General features: G+C 44.3%; 2 protein-coding genes across 3 annotated transcripts in view; both read right to left on the bottom strand.

Annotated features, from left to right (window-relative positions):
* LOC144486683 (serine protease inhibitor Kazal-type 1-like) overlaps window positions 1–18,769 on the bottom strand; it is a 232,933-nt gene that overhangs the window by 82,212 nt on the left and 131,952 nt on the right. The window lies entirely within an intron of this gene.
* Window positions 1–18,769, bottom strand: part of LOC144486681 (uncharacterized) — a 58,859-nt gene that overhangs the window by 27,734 nt on the left and 12,356 nt on the right. The window contains exon 1 of one of the 2 annotated variants that reach the window (XM_078204690.1): window positions 18,093–18,170. The exons of the other annotated variant lie outside the window; for it this stretch is intronic. The gene's annotated coding sequence lies outside the window, so the exon portion shown is untranslated. Of the gene's footprint in view, window positions 1–18,092; window positions 18,171–18,769 lie in introns of those variants that run through there. 2 annotated transcript variants of the gene reach the window in all.

Raw genomic sequence — 18,769 nt, 5'->3', positions numbered from 1 at the left:
ATGGCCTAAATATTGACGTTTGAAAGAAGTTACACTTATCTTTCCTGACATGAGGACCCTGCATTTGAAGGCATTTCAATGTGGCTTCTGGGTTAGTAAGTGTTCCTGTTCATTGGGGCCAGTGATATGTCATCAAGGTAACGTTGTACCCCTTGTAAAACACTTAAAATCTGGTTCATGGACCACTGGAATAAAGTGGGTGCTGATGTTATCCCAAAAGGTAATCTCTTATTGGATTAGACCTTTATGTGTTATAATGGTGAGATTCAGCTGCAGCATTCATTTGCAGGTAGACCTGTAAGGTCAATTTTGCTGAACTTCAGCCCTCCTGCTAGGCCGACAAACAAATCTTCAACTAAAGGTAGCAGGTATTGATCTGTGTACAGAGCTGGATTGATTGTTGTTTTGAAATTTGCACAAATATGTACAGTCCTGTCCCGTTTCATTACAGGCACAATAGGGGTTGCCCAGTCATTAATGGTGACGAGTTCTAAGACACCTGCATCCACAAGTCTCATTAATTTAGATTCTACCTTTGGATATATGGCACAGGGCCTTGCCTTGAGACTCTTAGGCTGACTGTTTTGTTTGACCTTAAGTCAACTGAACTTCTTTCATGGAACCTAATGTGTCCTCAAATATATTGCTGTTTTTCTCTGAGATGCTCTATAGATCTGTTTCAGAATCAACGAACCTATTTGCACCACTCCAGTTAAACTTTATCTTCTCTAGTCAAGAATGGCCAAAGAGAGCTGGAAAACGTCCTTGGACAAAGTAAAGTGGCAGTTCTGCCGTATGTCCACTCAACCTAACCTTGCCAATGATGTAACCTCTCAGAGGCACAATTTCTTTACTATATATCCTTAATATCACATCTGCCGGTTTCAATGGAAGACTAGGCAATTGCTGTTTATATTTTGTTTCAGGAAATAGAGATATTGCAGCACCCGGGTCGACCTCCATTCTGATTGGTTGTTCATTCAACTTCGGAACTATCCAAAATCTGTGATTCCCTTGAACAGACAACACATTCAGCTTCAGTTCTTCATCAGACTTTTGGACTGCCTTCATTGTTTTGTAGTTCTTCTCTGCCAAATTATAAATTATTTTAGTAGAATTTGTTTTATTTTTCTTTTTTAGTGTGATATGGTTCTTTAACTGGACATTCTTTTCTGGGTAAGCTGTTTTCTCCCAGTAAGCTCTATGTGACCAATCTTGCTGCAATTTTTGCATTGGCTGTCTTTGCTCCAGCACTCAGCCTGTAAATGGCCCATTTTTGCAGAGCAATGACACACCTGTTGCTGGGTAGACTTTCTCTGAGTGGAAGCCATTTTATGGATCCTTGTGCCTGCTCTGAGCTGAGAAGCCTCCTTAACAGCAAGCTCTATGGAAACAGCTATCTGCAAAGCTGGGTTCAGACTCAAATTCCATTCTGTTAGCACTTTCTGCTGTATCCCCCTCATTCCTCTGCCCACAAACCAGACGGTCTCTGACCATATCACTCTGAGATTCACCAAATTCACATTGCACCACAAAGCGCTTTAGGGTCACAACAAACTGTACTATTTGGGAACATTACATGTGCAGTGGACAATGGGGAACCTATGGATGTGGTGTATCTGGATTTCCAGAAGGCTTTTGACAAGGTGCCGAACCAAAGACTGCTGCATAAGATAAAGGTGCACGGTGTTACGGGTAATGTATTAGCATGGATAGAGGATTGGTTAACTAACAGAAAGCAAAGAGCGGGGGTAAATGGGTGTTTTTCTGGTTGGTGATCAGCGATTAGTGGTGTGCCTCAGGGATCAGTGTTGGGACCGCAATTGTTTACAATTTACATAGATGATTTGGAGTTGGGGACCAAGTGTAGTGTGTCAAAATTTGCAGATGACACTAAGATGGATGTGCAGAGGACGCTGAAAGTCTGCAAAGGGATATAGATAGTCTAAGTGACTGGGCAAGAATCTGGCAGATGGAGTACAATGTTGGTAAATGTGAGATCATCCATTTTGGTAGGAATAACAGCAAAATGGACTATTGTTTAAATGGTAAAAAATTGCAGCATGCTGCTGTGCAGAGGGACCTGGGTGTCCTTGTGCAGGAATCACAAAAGGTTGGTTTGCAGGTGCAGCAGGTAATTAAGAAGGCAAATGGAATTTTGTCCTTCATTGCTAGAGGGATGGAGTTTAAAAACAGGGAGGTTATGTTGCAGCTGCATTAGGTGCTGGTGAGATCACACCTAGAGTACTGTGTACAATTTTGGTCTCCTTACTTGAGAAAGGATATACTGGCACTGGAGGGGATACAGAGGAGATTCACTAGGTTGATTCTGGTGTTGAGAGAGTTGGCTTATGCGGAGAGACTGAGTAGACTGGGGCTATACTCATTGGAACCCACTAGAATGAGGGAAATCTTATAAAAACATATAAGATTATGAAGGGAATAGATAAGATAGAAGCAGGGAAGTTGTTTCCACTGGCAGGTGAAACTAGAACTAGGAGGCATGGCCTCAAAATAAGGAGGAGCAGATTTAGGACTGAGTTGAGGAGAAACTTCTTCACACAAAGGGTTGTGAATCTGTGGAATTCCCTGCCCAGTGAAGCAGTTGAGGCTACCTCATTGAATGTTTTTAAGGCAAGAATAGATAAATTTTTGAACAGTAAAGGAATTAAGGGTTATGGTGAGCGGGCGGGTAAGTGGAGCTGAGTCCACGAAAAGGTCAGCCATGATCTTATTGAATGGTGGAGCAATCTCGAGGGGCCAGATGGCCTACTCCTGCTCCTAGTTCTTATGTTCTTATATTTTCTCCTCCTGGCTGATTTCTCTTATGGAAGCTAAAACACTGCAATCATTAATAGTTTGTTGAAAAATAGTCCTCTAATATCTTGGTTAATTCCTGGTATGTTTTACTACTGGGTTTCTTGGGCTGGGCCAAACTACAGAGTAAATTAAAGGTTTTACTGCCAATGGTGGTAAGAAAAACAGGGATGACTATATCCTCAGGAATCTTGTTTTCTTGAACATAATATTGGGATCAGCTTTGACAAAAGATCAGCAGGACTCGAAACATCAGCTCTTTTCTCTCCTTACAGATGCTGCCAGACCTGCTGAGATTGTCCAGCATTTTCTCTTTTGGTTTCAGATTCCAGCATCACAGTCATTTGCTTTTATATAATATTGGGATCTTCCTGCATAAGAATTCCAGTTTTCTGTTTCCTGATCAATGGACCAATGGCACCAAACTGACTCACTATTTTGCAGACTCTAGGATCTGCCCAGTAATTTTCTTATGGAGCTTCACTTGATGTTAAGCTAGATCGATATGTTTCTAGATTGAGCTGATTATAATCATAAGACCGAACCCTTAATTTCAATATAATGCATGGATTAATGCATGGACACTTTACTTAGTACTCTACCTCCATGACTCTCTTTACAACTGAGCATTCAAAATCATAACCTGTTGTGATAGAATAAATAACAAGGACTTAAGCGAATCAGTAGGCAGAGTTAGGGACCAGATGAAATAGGTTTAAGGTGATTGGCAAAGGGGACAGAAACAAGATGAGAAGATTTTTTTATACACAGTGAGTTTTATGATCTGGAACATGCTGTTTGAAAGATTGGTGAAAGCAGATTCAATAATATCTTTCAAAAGGGGATAGATCCCATATAGCTTACTTCCTGCGGCTGAAGAAATCGTCCCAGAGACACAATGTGGCTTTCGACCTCCAGTGGAATCTCTGACATAGTCTTTGTTACCAGACAAATCCAAGAAAAATGTCAAGGACAACACCATGAACTATTCATCGACCTGGCCAAAGCATTTGACTCCGTAAATTGCAATGTTCTGTGGATTGTGCTCCAGAGATTTAGATATCCAAGAAGCTTCATCACAATCCAAAACAGCTTCATGATGATATGACTGTAACTGTCTTGCGTGGGAGTTCTGAAACTGTCCCCTTCCAAATCCAGACCAATGTGCCCATGCCATTTACAATCTACCTGACAGCTATTCACCTCATTAAAGACCAACTGCCCTCTGGTTTTAGCATTACATATGACAGAAACCTCTTTAACCTCAGTCACCTCCATGCCAATGTTAATCTGACCACCATACCTGCCCCTGCTAGCAGTGTCATCGTCCACTCTGCACCAGATTCATAAGCAATTCTCGATTTCATTCATTTCTTTTTGCAAGAGATTCGGCCTGTCCTTGAACATGGACAAAATAAAACTCATATAGAATCATAGAATCCATACAGTGCAGAAGGAGGCCATTCGGCCCATCAAGTCTGCACCGACCACAATCCCACCCAGGCCCTATTCCCTTAACCCCATGCATTTACCCTAGCTAGTCCCCTGACACTAGGGTTAATTTAGCACGGCCAATCAACCTAACCCGCACATCTTTGGACTGTGGGAGGAAACCGGAGCAAACCCACGCAGACACGGGGAGAATGTGCAAACTCCACACAGACAGTGACCCAAGCCAGAATTGAACCTGGGACCCTGGCGCTGTGAGGCAGCAGTGCTAACCACTGTGCCACCGTGCTGCCCACTCACACCTCACACCTGGTCCGCCAAATATTTCACTGCTTTTACATGTTGAATGAGAGACTCTGGAATATATTGAGCATTAACCATACCTTGGTAGCTATCTCTGTCAAAAGGTGATTGATGAGGTGATCCAACACTGGATCAGATGTGCTAGCTCAGCCTTCTACAAACTACAGCATCGAGTGACAACAAAGTACTTCGCAAGTCAACAAAAATCCTGGTGTACAGAGCAGTTGTTGTCACGACACACCTATACTGCAGTGAGACCGGGACTGTGTATCAGGGACACATTAGAAAGCTTCCACCAGCAGGTCTCTGTCACATTCTCCAGATTAAATGCAGTGACCATTGAACAAACACCACAATGTCACCCTTGAAGACAGCTCCACCAGCATCGAGGCAAATCTGCTGCAAAATCAGCTTGGATAGACACTGTCCAGATGGCCAAAAAGCATCTCACCCGCTAGGTCCTATTTTCTCAACTTTCAAATGGTCAACATTGCAGGGGGGACAACGGCAATGCTGCAAAGACAACGGCAATGCTGCAAAGGCGGCACGGTAGCACAGTGGTTAGCACTGCTGCTTCACAGCTCGAGGGTCCCGGGTTCGATTCCCGGCTCGGGTCACTGTCTGTGTGGAGTTTGCACATTCTCCTCGTGTCTGCGTGGGTTTCCTCCGGGTGCTCCGGTTTCCTCCCACAGTCCAAAGATGTGCGGGTTAGGTTGATTGGCCAGGTTAAAAATTGTCCCTGAGATGTGTAGTTAGAGGGATTAGTGGGTAAATATGTGGGGGTTAGGCCTGGGTGGGATTGTGGTCGGTGCAGACTCGATGGGCCGAATGGCCTCCTTCTGCACTGTAGGGATTCTATGAAGCTCGCCATGAAAGTGGCAGTATTGACTGAGAGGAACGTGTTAGCAATCGTTCAAAATGACAGCTCCTTGTCCATCAAGCTGCCTTATGTTTTGAGTTCAAACACTTTGCCAATGAGGCAGAGCAGTGGCAGAGAAGGGGAAAGAAAGGAAGGAAACCCTGGGCTCCAAATCCCACAGCCTCAGAGGGTGTCCTGCCCTCATTCCCAAAGATTTTGGGTGAAGAATCAGTCTGTTCAGTCACATGAAGACCCAAAGCAGAAATACCCGACCCTGAGTAGATGTCAACCTCGAATCGAGAGACAGTCAATGACTTTTAGGGAGAAAACTAGCAGGCATAAGGAAAGGGTGAGGGAGTGGATCTAATTGGATAATTTTACAAAGAGCTGGCAAAAACACAATGGGCTTCTCCCGTATTCTTTACTTTTATAATTCAATGATACTACTTCATAATCAAAACTGCAGTTAGCCACATCTGGATTCTGAAGTAGCCTCATGTGGCTTGTGGTTAACATATTGGACAACACAAGGACACAGCTGGTTGTCATTATTTGCTACATTCAGCTTTACGGAGGGTTGAGGCATAACAAAGAGTTCACTGTGTTCCGGTGAAGAGATGGTATCGCCGGGATTGTCCTTGCAGGTTCATCGCGTGCCTGGATGTGCGCTGTTTAACTCTGTACCACTTGTTCCAGTGTATTACTGTTATCTGTTGCCTCACATTTAACACTTAGCCATCCTCAGTTTATATTTACCTCCTGCACGATTTGCATTGCTCAATGAGTCACTGAGCAGCCTTCCCTTTATATAAACCGGCTGTGTGGTGTACAGCGTAATATTAAGAGACAAGTGTCAGTACGAGACGAAAGCTGCAGGTTATTGATTCAGGGTCTGTGCTGCTGGAGAATGAGACCATGCTCAGCCTTTGTTCTTCTTTTCATGTACTTCCTCTGCACTGCTGGTAAGTTCCAGTTAACATCGCTGTTTAAGCTCACGGACTTTCATTCCTCCTCCCATCACCTTATTTTATTTGTTGCCATTTTGAGTTAAATAACCAATGGACTGGACTCAGATCATTCTACCAGGCCTTACACTAAATTCCGACTGGATTGGGGACAGATGTTTGAAGTTTACGAATGGAGCCAGTGAATACCTTGGATGGAACAGTCGCTAATTATCTTCCAGAATGAGATCAAATCAATTTTGGGCATTTAGGATATGGCAATCGAGCAGGAAAGTGTAATTCATAGAATAGAATCATAAAATCCCTACAATACAGAAGGAGGCCATTTGGCCCATTGAGTCCGTACCGACCACAATCCCATGCAGGCCCTATCTTCAATTTTTCTAGGGCAACTTGATGCTACTCTCAAATGCTTCCCTGAAGGCAAAGGCAATCACTCTTAACCCATTTCTGGAAATCAACTATTTTGTTCATGTTTGGACCTAGGTTGTAATGAGGAGGTCTGGAGCCCTGACCCTTCTCTGAGCAAACTATTGCTCGACAGCACTGTCATAAACATCTTCCATCACTCTGCTGACTGAGTAGACTGATTGGACAGTAACTGGCTGGATTGGATTTGCTCTGCTTTTGTGGAGAAGACAGAGGGAAGTTTTCTACATCATTGGGTAGATGCCAGCATTAAAACTGTACCAGAACAGCTTGACTGTGGATGCATCCAATTCTGGAACACCACAGCCAGGATGCTGTCAGGGTTCATAAGTCTTTGCTGTATCCACTGTCTTCAGCCATTTCTTAAAATCACATTGCGTGAATCAATTTGGCTGAAGACTATGATGCTGGGGACTGCAGGAGGAGAAAGAATGGGTCATCCACTGGCCACTTCTGAATGAAGGTGGCTGTAAATGCTTCAGCCTCATCTTTTGTACTGACACACCAGGTTCCCCCTCATGGACGATGGAGATATTTGTGGAGCTTCCTCCTTCAGTTAATGGTCCTCTACCATTCATGACTGGATGTGGCAGGACAGCAGAGCTTTGATCTGATTGAATTAACCATCCGACAACCTATCACATGTTGCTTCTATAGTTCAGTTGCAAATAATCCTGCATTATTTGCTTTTTAGGTGTGCCTGTTGCTGCCCTGGCATACTCTGCTGCACTCATCATTGATGGTAATGATAGAGTGAGGGACATGCTGGGCCACAAGGTTATCGAGTGTGGTGAAATATAATTCTGCTGCTGATCGCCCACAGCACCTCAGGGGTACTCACTTTTGAATTGTCTTCTCTGTACTGAGTCCTTGCCATTTAATGCAGTTGGAGCACACACAACATGAAGGGTATTCTCAGTGTGAAGACAGGACCTATCTCACAAGGACTGACTGTGTCAGTCACTCATACCAACGTTGTTGTGAACACCTGCAACAGATAGATCAGCAAGAGGAAGATCAAGTAGGTTTTTCCCTCAATAGTTCCCTCAACACTTAACTGCAAGTCCCATCTATAAGACCATAAGACACTGGAGCAAAATTAGGCCACTTGGCCCATCGAGTCTGCTCCACCATTCAAGCATGGCTGATTTTTTTCTCATCCCCATTCTCCTGCCTTTTCCCCATAACCCCTGATCCCCTTATCAATCAAGAACCTATCTATCTTTGTCTTAAAGACACTCAATGACCTGGCCTCCACAGCCTTCTGCAGCAAAGAGTTCCACAGATTCACCACTGTCTGGCTGAAGAAATTCCTCCTCATCTCTGTTTTAAAGGATCGCCCCTTTAGCCTGGGGTTTTAGTTTTTCCTACTGGTGGAAAATTCTCTCCACGTCCACTTTATCCAGGCCTCGCAGTATCCTGTAAGTTTCAATAAGATCCCCCCTCATCCTTCCAAACTCCAACGAGTACAGATCCAGAGTCCTCAACCGCTCTTCATATGACAAGCTCTTCATTCCAGGGATCATTCTTGTGAACCTCCTCTGGACCCTTTCCAAGGCCAGCACATTCTTCCTTAGATAAAGGTTCCAAAACTGCTCACATCTGGCAATTGTGTCCTGCAGAATTCCACAAGCTAGGTTAGCAGTGGCGCTACTGAGCTACTCTTGGTGATGAACATTTTGTACCTTTGTTACCCTGTGCTTCCTCCAAGTGGTGTCCATTGAAGGAACACTATCCATCAGCTGTGGTGGGGTGGGATGTTTGAATTGATGCCGTGAGCCAATGTTGAAGATTCTAAGAGCTAGTCCCTTCCAACTCTATACCACTCTTCCCTACATCTATTGATGGGACATAACATATCCAAGGATGATAATGGAGAAGTTTGGACCATTTAAGATACGATTTGGCGAGCATGACTATGTCAGCTGTTACTTTAATACTCTGTGGGGCAGTTTCCCTACTTTTGAACGTGTGGGGGTCCTTCTTGTCCACTAATGGATAGAAAATCCTGGGCAGCTGACTACAATTACCCAATGTATGTGCCCCAAGTGTAAGTTATTTAAATTCCTTTATTTATACAATAGCCAGCTTGAAGAGTAGGTTTTTGTGCATGAATAGGGAATTCTCCAAAACATTGAAACACCACCAGGTTGATTCTTTGGCTTGTGTCTGTAATTCCAGTGTACAGTACTTGGGAGTGTTCATAATGTTACAGATAATGGAGCGAGACAAACTGAACTCCTTTTATTTTTCCTGCTGTCTGTCGAAGGCAGAGGTGTTTAATTTCTGAACTAGGTTGTGGTGTGTTTCCTCAAACCCTCTATTTGTAAAGTCAATTTTAAAGTGAATTGCAACAAACTCTCTTTAGTGTTAAATCAGAAGTATTATTTATTCATATATTCAAACCCAGGGGATGGTTCTCACAAGTACATACATACCCAAGGAGAAGATAGGAAGGAAAAGAGTTTTACATCTAGGAATAACTTAAAATAAAACAAAATGTGAATGTCAGTGCCCAGAATTTCAGAACCCTGTGACAGTGCGTTCATGTTGGAGTTAAAGTTGAGGGCGTTCAGTTAGCTGAAAGCAGGATTTGCCACATTCCTTCAAAGTTGGTGATCACGCAAAACGGTTTTTAAAAAAAATTATTAAAAGGATGTGGGCTTTGCTGGCTAGGCCAGTATTTGTTGCCCTTTAAGATGGTGGTGAGCTGCCGTTTTGAGCCACTGCGGTCCACAGTGCTGTTAGGGAGGGAGCTCCAGGATTTTAACCCAGTGACAGTGAATGGATGATATATTTCCAAGTCTGGATGGTGAGTGGCTTGGAGGGGAACTTCCAGGTGGTGGTGTTCCCATGTGTCTGCTGCCCGTACCCTTCTAGATGGCAGTGGTTGTGGATTTGGAAAGTGTGGTCTCAAAGCCTTGCTGAGTTAGAAACATAGAAAAACTACAGCACAAAAACAGGCCCTTCGGGCCTACAAATTGTGCCGAACATATCCCTACCTTTTAGGCCTACCCATAACCCTCCATCCTATTAAGTCCCATGTACTCATCCAGGAGTCTCTCAAAAGACCCTATTGAGTTTGCCTCCACCACCACTGACGGCAGCCGATTCCACTCGCCCACCACCCTCTGTGTGAAAAACTTCCCCCTAACATTTCCCCTGTACCTACACCCCAGCACCTTAAACCTGTGTCCTCTCATAGCAGCCATTTCCACCCTGGGAAAAAGCCTCTGAGAGTCCACCCGATCTATGCCTCTCAACATCTTATATACCTTTATTAGGTCTCCTCTCATCCTACGTCTCTCCAAGGAGAAAAGACCGAGCTCCCTCAGCCTATCCTCATAAGGCATGCCACTCAATCCAGGCAACGTCCTTGTAAATCTCCTCTGCACCCTTTCAATCTTTTCCACATCCTTCCTGTAATGAGGCGACCAGAACTGAGCACAGTACTCCAAGTGGGGTCTGACGAGGGTCTTATATAGCTGCATCATTATCCCCAGACTCCTAAACTCAATCCCTCGATTGATAAAGGCCAGCACACCATACGCCTTCTTAACCACCTTCTCCACCTGCGGGACTGATTTTAGAGTGCTATGGACCCGGACCCCAAGGTCCTTCTGATCCTCTACAGTACTAAGAGTCTTTCCCTTTATATTGTACTCCTTCATCCCACTTGACCTGCCAAAATGGACCACTATGCATTTATCTGGGTTGAAGTCCATCTGCCTCTTTTCCGTCCAGTCTTGCATCCTATCTATGTCCCTCTGTAACTTCTGACATCCCTCCAGACTATCCACAACCCCACCAACCTTGGTGTCATCGGCAAACTTACCAATCCATCCCTCCACTTCCTCATCCAGGTCATTTATGAAAATGACAAACAGCAAGGGTCCCAGAACAGATCCCTGGGGCACACCACTGGTGACCAACCTCCATACTTTTGAACAAACCCCCAGATATTAATATGAATTACTTTGCAGGATCAACTTGGCAGTGAGACTTTGTCAACGCCGGACGGTTCATCCAGCTTTATTTTCATTCAACATTTTTGTAGCTGAAGCAATCCGTGTCGATATGCAGCAAAAACATTCAGACTTTGGCAGCAATGGCAAATAATATTTATGCCAATCAAGCCAGATAATGACCATAGCCAACAAGAGAATCTAACCATCTCCCCTTGACATTCAATGGCATTACCATCACCGGATCGCCCACTAACATTCTGGATGTTACCACTGACTAGAAACTGAACTGGACGAGCCATATAAATGTGGCTAAAACAGGTCAGAGGTGAGTAACTCATCTTCTCACTCCCCAGGCTTGTTCACCATCGACAAAGCACAGGTCAGGAGTGTGGACAACATGGTGGCACAGTGGTCAGCACCACTCCTTAGCTAATCTAAACAACTTCTTTTACAACTCCTTATCCAGTTGTCAGGATTCACACCTTAGTTCAACATGAGAATATTTCCAGGCATGTAGAATATTGAATACACAAAAGATATACTTACTCACATCCACAGCAGACACACAGGTGGAAATACTTTACTTCAACATTAACGTGCTCTGCGATATTAGCTTCATACAGTCACATCCGTGAATCTGATCTCATACAAGCTTCTGTAATGCTTTGTAAAACTAGGGTTAACTGGTTTATGTGGTTAAAAAATATGTATTGCTCCAGGAACATTAATGAGCTACTTGCAAAACACCGTCTTTTTACTTCTGATCTCCTTCTACTTCCAGAGCAGCATGTGCTTACATTATGTAAAAATTCAAATCATCTCAAAACAGCACACCATTTTCAAAAATACAACTTTCATCTCTGCAGATCAAGCCTTGCCTCATTTATCCAATTCCCCAGCCCCAAAGCTCAGCATGTATACCCGAATACTGAGAGAGGCGCAAGAGAGAAATTGCTGAGGCCTTGGCCAAAATCTTTGTATCCTCTTTAGCCATGAGCAAAGTACCAGAGGATTGGAGAGTAGCTAACACTGTTCCTCTGTTTAAGAAGGGCAGAAGAAACAATCTGGGAAATTACAGGCCTGTGAGCCTTACATCAGTGGTGGGGAAGTTACTAGAGAAGATTCTTCGGGACAGGATGTACTCACATCAGGACGAGAGTAGGATTATGATGATAGGCAGCATGGTTTAGTGAACGGGAGGTCGTGTCTTGCAAATTTGATTGAGTTATTTGAGGAAGTGACAAGAAAAATTGACCAGGGCAGGGCAGTGGATGTTGTATAAATGGACTTTAGTAAAGCCTTCAATAAGGTTCCTCATGGCAGGCTGATACAGAAGGTAAAGTCATATGGGATCTGAAGTGAGTTAGTAAGATGGATACAAAACTGGTAGAAAGCAGAGAGTAGCTGTGAAAGGGTACTTGTCTAACTGGAGGTCTGTGACAAGTGGCGTTCCACAAGTTTCAGTGCTGGGGCCTCTGTTGTTTGTAATATTTTAAATGATCTGGAGGAAAATGTAGGTGGTCTGATTAGTAAATTTGCAAATGATACAAAAATTGGGGGAGTAGCAGATAGTGAGGAGAATTGTCAGAGGTTACAGCAGGATATAAATCGGCTGGAGACCTGGGCCGAAAGATGGCAGATGGAATTTAACCTGGACAAATGTGAGGTGATGTAATTTGGAAGGTCGACTGCAGAAGGGAAGTATACAGTAAATGGTAAAGCCTTTAGAAATATTAGCACACAGAGGGATCCAAGTGTGCAGACCCACTGTTCCCTGAAGGTGGCAACTTAGGTGGACAAGGTGGTCAGGAAGGCTGGCCTTCATTGGTCGAGGCATTGAGTATAGGAATTGGAAAATCATGTTGCAGCTGTATAAGATTTTGGGTAGGTCATATTTGGAGTATTGTGTACAATTCTGGTCGCCACACTGCTGGAAGGATGTTGATGCATTGGAAAGGGTGTGAAGAGATTTACCAGGATGTTGTTTGGTTTGGAGGAGGACATGGATTATGAAGAAAGGTTGAACAAACTTGGATTGTTTTCATTGCAGCATCATAGAATCCCTACAGCGCAGAAGGAGGCCATTTGGCCCATCGCATCTGCATCAACCACAATCCCACCCAGGCCCTATCCCCATAACCCCACATATTTACCCTGTTAATCCCCTGACACTCGGATCAATTTAACATGGCCAATCAACCTAACCTGCACATCTTTGGACTGTGGGAAGAAACCTGAACAGCCGGAGGAAACCCGCACAGACACGGGGAGAACGTGCAAACTCCACACAGACAGTGACCCGAGGCCGGAATTGAACCCAGGTCCCTGGTGCTGAGAGGCAGGAGTGCTAACCACTCTGCCACCGTGCTGTTAGAAGTTTACAAGATTATGACTGGCTTGGATAGAGTGGATAGTCAGAGGGCCCTATTTTATCATTTTGATTCTAAGTACTGGGCGGACTTGAAACTGGGAGTGTTTCAGATCCGACTTTTAGACCCGTTCTCAGGCGCCCCCATACGCACTCTGCCTGAAAAAATATCAGCAATTCTAAATCGCACTGCACAAGCATGTGGGCGGGGCTTAACGCGCCCAAAATCCTGCAGCTCCGATTGGCGCCTGCAACTGCGCAGAAAAAAAATGATAGAATGTGCTCCTCTGCCACATCACTCCTCGGCTGGATAATGCCTCCCGCTGGCCCCCACAGACATTGCCCCACTCCCCCAACATTAATAACCCCCTTATTCCCCCACCCCCTCTGCCACCCAGACTGATCACGGGCCCCTCCTCCCCCTTCCCCACCCCTTCTCCCCCCCCACTGATCTTAGGCAGAGTGGCAGCTGATCCCCCCCCTTCCTCCCCATGATCTCAGGCAGAGTGGCAGTGGACCCCCCTTTCACCTCCCTTCACCGATCTCAAGCAGAGAGCTGTCGGACACTCAGCACTTGCCTCCTCACTAACTGGAGCACCCGAGTCGGACTTTTGTGGAGCATGTCTGTTTTGCACCGATTCTGGATGGGCGAACGCGGTGGTAAAGGGGGAAGTGCCGGTAAGGTTGGGTATGCAGCCCATTAAGTCAATTTAAATGCATGCAAATGCATTTAAATGGCAGTTGCGCCTGTTCCAGGCATGGTCCCAATCGCAGCCATTTTCGGGCCTTGGTAAAGGGAAACCGACACGGAGGCAGGCACAGATCACGCTAGTCGCCTCACGCCCGACTTTACCAAGTATTCACGCCCGAAAACGGACACAACTTGAAGGTAAAATCGGGCCCGGAGTCTTTTTCCCAAGGTCAAAGGGTCAATTACTCAGGGGCATAGGTTCAGAGTGAGGGGGAAAGTTTAAAAGAGATGTAAGAGGTAAGTTTTTCCACACAGAGTAGTGAATGCCTGGAACGCGTTGTCGGAGGTGGTGGTGAAAGCAGTTTCTATAACAATGTTCAAGAGGCATCTGGATAGATACATGAATAGGCAGGGGAGAGAGGATTATGGACCATGTGGAGGCAAGAAAATATTACAGAGGCATCTTTGTTGGCACAGACTTGGTGGGCTGAAGGCCCTGTGCTGTGTTCGTGACTGGGAATCAGCCAATCACTCACAGTACTTACACCAGCATTAAAAGACCAGTGCTCCATATCCCGGGAGGTAGCACAGCATGGGGGGTGTGTGTGTCAGTTAGCTCAGTTGGCTGGACGGTTGGTTTGTGATAGAGTGATGTCAACAATGCAAGTTCAAATCGCTTACCGGCTGAGTTTATTCATGAAGGCCCTGCCTTCTCAACCTTGCCCCTCCCCTGAAGTGTGATCTTCAGGTTAAATCACCACAAGTTTTGATTTATTATTGTCACTTATATTAGTATACAATGATAAGTACATGTGACAATAATAAATCAAATCAAAGAAGGACAAGGACAGCAGACATGAGACTACCACCTGCAATTTCTCTCCTAGCCGTAAACCATTGTGCCTTGGAAATATATTACCTTTCCTTTACTGTTGCTGGGTCATAATCCTGGAATTCCTTCCCTAAAAGCACTGTTGGTGCATCAACACCACATGGACTGCAGTGGTTCAAAGTGGCAGTTCACCATTACCTTCGCAAGGGCAATATGGGAGGATAATAAAAACTGGCCTATCCAGTAGTGCCTACAATCCATGCCAAAATTTACAAAAAAACTCAATGAGCTGAATTCCAGAGGTAAAGCAAGAATGGCTGCCCTCAATATTAAGCCAGCATTTGACTGAATGTGGCATCAAGAAGCCCTAGTAAGATTGAAAGCAATGGGAATTGGGGCAATACCATCCATTGATTGTTGTCATACTCAGTACAGAGGAAAATGGTTGCGGCTTTTGAAGGCCAGCCACCCCATCACTACCAGAGTTCTTCAGGGCAGTATTCAACCCAATCAGCTACTTCATTAATGACCTTCCCTCCAAAGTCAGAAGTGGAATGTTCAATGATTATACAGTGTACAGTGCCATTTGCAACTCCTCAGATAATGAAGCAGTCAGTGGTCATATGAGAGACCCGGACAAAATTCAGGCTTGCACAAGTTAAGTGGCAAGTAACATTCACACCACTCAAGTATCAGGAAATAATGAGTGTCTAGTGATCTCCTCGTCATTCAGTGGTAACACATTGTCAAATTCATCCCACTATCAACATCCTGGAGGTCTCCATTGACCAGCAACATTACTGGACCAGCCATACAATAACTAGTGACCAGAGCAGATCATAGGCCGGTAAGTGACTCAGCTCCTGACTCCCAAAAGACTTTCAGTGTCTTTAAAAACAACATCTGCGACAAAGCAGCCTGCTTGATTGGCACCCCATCCACTGCCTTAAACATTCACTCCTACCACATCCTGGTGGCACTAAGATGCACTGCAGCAAGACATGGGAGCAGCATCGAGGCAGAGGAAAGATCAAGCAAAGTAGCAATCAAATGACTGCCGCTCACGGGCCATTGTCAGTCTGTACATTCCCCCTTGGTGAACCCTGAAGCTGGGGAGGAATCGTAGTTAACTCCTCTTGACTACACACGTTACCCATTGGAAGCATTAACCAGAAACCAATTTTAAAGACAGAAGCGATCAGTGCAGGCTAGTGTAAAAGCAAACCGGAAGCTACCTAGCTCTCTGAAGGACGAGATTGTTGTGGACTTTAATTTCTCGGCTTCATCTGCGTGATTGTCATCAGTCTCCCATGTCACCATGGCATGATCTAGTCCATAGGTGGGAGTAGTTCAATTTCCTGCAAGTTCCTGCTGCCCAAAGGGGAATGATCTCCAACATGAAGCTAAGTGGTTGGGTGCACAAGGAAGAGGCTATAATAATACCTGGATTCCACATCCCCAATGGTTTATTTGCATAAACAAGGGAAAACACTCATCATTGGTGCCTGACTACATCATTTTAGCCTGGTCTTCATATTGAAAGAAAGGTTCCACTGCCGTTCAGCAGACGTTGAACTCAAACTGTCAAAAAAAACAGCAAATTATCATCAGGGTCCCCAGTGGCATTGATGGTGGTGAGAATGCATCGAGTCTCACCAGCACGGTGCGAGTTTCAAATTTGAGAAAGAAATGAAGGGAAATAGTCAAGTGTGAATAAATGGAGGTGCAGATTACCCACAACCTTACAAAATAATAGAAGAAGCCTGAGGGGCTGAATAGGTCTTGTTTCTACCATGCCAGTTCAAAATTCTGTCCGATAGTAAAATCTGGGGGAAGCAGTGTCCTGGACAATATTTATCCTTCAATCAGTATCATTTACAGATTATCCCATCATTTATTTCATTGCTGTGTGGGAGATTGATGCCAGCAAATTGGTTACTGTGTTTTCTACATAACAGGAACTACACTTCTAAAGTAATTCATTCACTGAAAAGTATCCCAAGGATGTAAAAAAAAAACAAGTTCTTTGTCTTCATTTCTAGCTGATTCAAAGAAAAGCAGAAGCCTGGAATCACTTTTCTTCCCCCATGTTTATTCTAATGTTAAGCCCCTCCCCCCCACAAAACAAAACACTCCACAAGTTTCAGATCATTCAAACAGGTCTCAACTGCAATCAGTCCTTCCTGCTGAGTCCTCTGCTCTTGGCATCCTGTTCTGCATTCCCATCACCCTCAAAGTACCAAATGCCCTAATATGCCAATTTCAACGTTGTCACCCTCATTTTCAGAAGGTTTCAGAGCCTCACCTCACCCTACTTTGGTGAAGTCTTCCTACCTTCCTCACCTCAAAGGTTAGACTCGACCAAATATTGATCTTCCCTTCAAACTCTAAACAGTTCCCGTGTTCTACCTCGTCAGCTTCCTCCCAGGATTCTTTCAACCTCAGTGACAGCCACTCTCTGGGTCTGCCAGATAAAAGGTAGTGTTAAGTCCAGAGTGCCAGCAGTAAAAGCCACAACTTTTTCCAATGAGGAAGAAGCTCCTCAGCTCACACCTTTGTAGGCATCAGCCTCTACCAAGTCTTCCAACAGCTGCAGTTCCTGCTTTCTTTCGCCCCTTTAATTCCCTACCTCCTGCAGTGCCAACAAATTTTCCTCCATTGTACAATCCCTGCTATCTCTAGACAGCAGGGAACATATATGCATGGTAAATTACTGCTGACCTAGGAAAGTAGCTCAGAAGTGCATTGGAATCATACCTTTGCTGAAAATCTAACTCTATATGTTTTCCTTATGATAAATGCTTCCATTTGCCCAAAGGCGATCCTGCCCATAAAATAGTTGGCCCCTAGATTGAAACATCTACTTTTCACCCCTTCAGTGGTGTTTATCATAATCTGCACAGGGAACCATGAACATGTGAAATCAGCTTTAATTGCCTATACCTACAGTGACCAGCAGTCCACTGAAGCCGGACCCAGGTATGTCTCTCTTGTTGATGCTTAATGATTTAAATTTTTGTTGAAATTAGGCTAAATTCAGTCAATTACATCATAACAGGCCTCACCCACATGGATTCAATGCCTGGTCGCCAAAAGGAATCAACTGAAGCCACTTAAAAAGCAGAACCAAGAGTATTAAATCAGAAAATTGAAGAACGGCACATTTCCTAACAACCCCAATTCCTTGTGGTGCTGGAGTGCCATAATCAGCCACAAATAAATTATAATCAATTACGCTCCTTCATTGCACTCATCTATGGGAGATTTTTAAGTTCAGACTCATTGTTATGTTTGTGGAAACTTGAACTTGGCAAATCAGTGCAGTGTCCATGTATTTTACTGACCACGCCCCAGCAGAAACTCCATACTAATATCATACTTGCTTTCCTCAAGAAAAATACTGCAACATACCATTTGTAAAGCAGACGGTGTCTCCAAACAGCTTACACATAGAGGTAGTATAGGAGGTGTCAAAGACATTGACTTTCTCTGTAAAATAGTGATACATAAATGGCATCAAACTATGAACATCCGACAGTAAATATTCTCCTTCAGTGTCCTCCATACACCTTTATACATTCAGTAAGATACACCATTGTAATGAGCTTACCCTCTGTTGTTACTAGATTGGCACCATATAATTCATGCATAACTGCAGAAGGATCCTTTTCAAATACTGACATCCTAGCTGCAAAAGCAACAATTGTAGGTTACAGCACGTTTCATTAGGTATCCAAATGCTCCTGAGAGTTGTTCAATAGCACACCCATCTGTGGAGTGTTTCATTATAAAAAAATAGGACGCTTGCACGTGACTGGGTATAATTACGAATTAATTAAGATTGGCACAATCACGTGACTGTTACTGATGCAGACTACCTATTTTCTCTATAAACATTACCCAGTCACAGTTCATACCAAAGCAATGCTTTGAGAAAATTAGAGCTTCTTATAGGTGCATTCACAAGTCGAGCCGAATGCCAGTTGCAAGCAGCTGCGTGCTAAAGCTAAATTTGTGGGGCTGTTAACACTCAGGGCTCCTTCCGATCTCCCAATGTAACTTCAGCAGGAGGTCTGGAGTCACGGCAT

Source organism: Mustelus asterias, unplaced genomic scaffold (assembly GCF_964213995.1).
Source record: "Mustelus asterias unplaced genomic scaffold, sMusAst1.hap1.1 HAP1_SCAFFOLD_428, whole genome shotgun sequence".
Taxonomy (NCBI): domain Eukaryota; kingdom Metazoa; phylum Chordata; class Chondrichthyes; order Carcharhiniformes; family Triakidae; genus Mustelus; species Mustelus asterias.
This window is presented reverse-complemented; position numbering and strand designations above follow the sequence as displayed.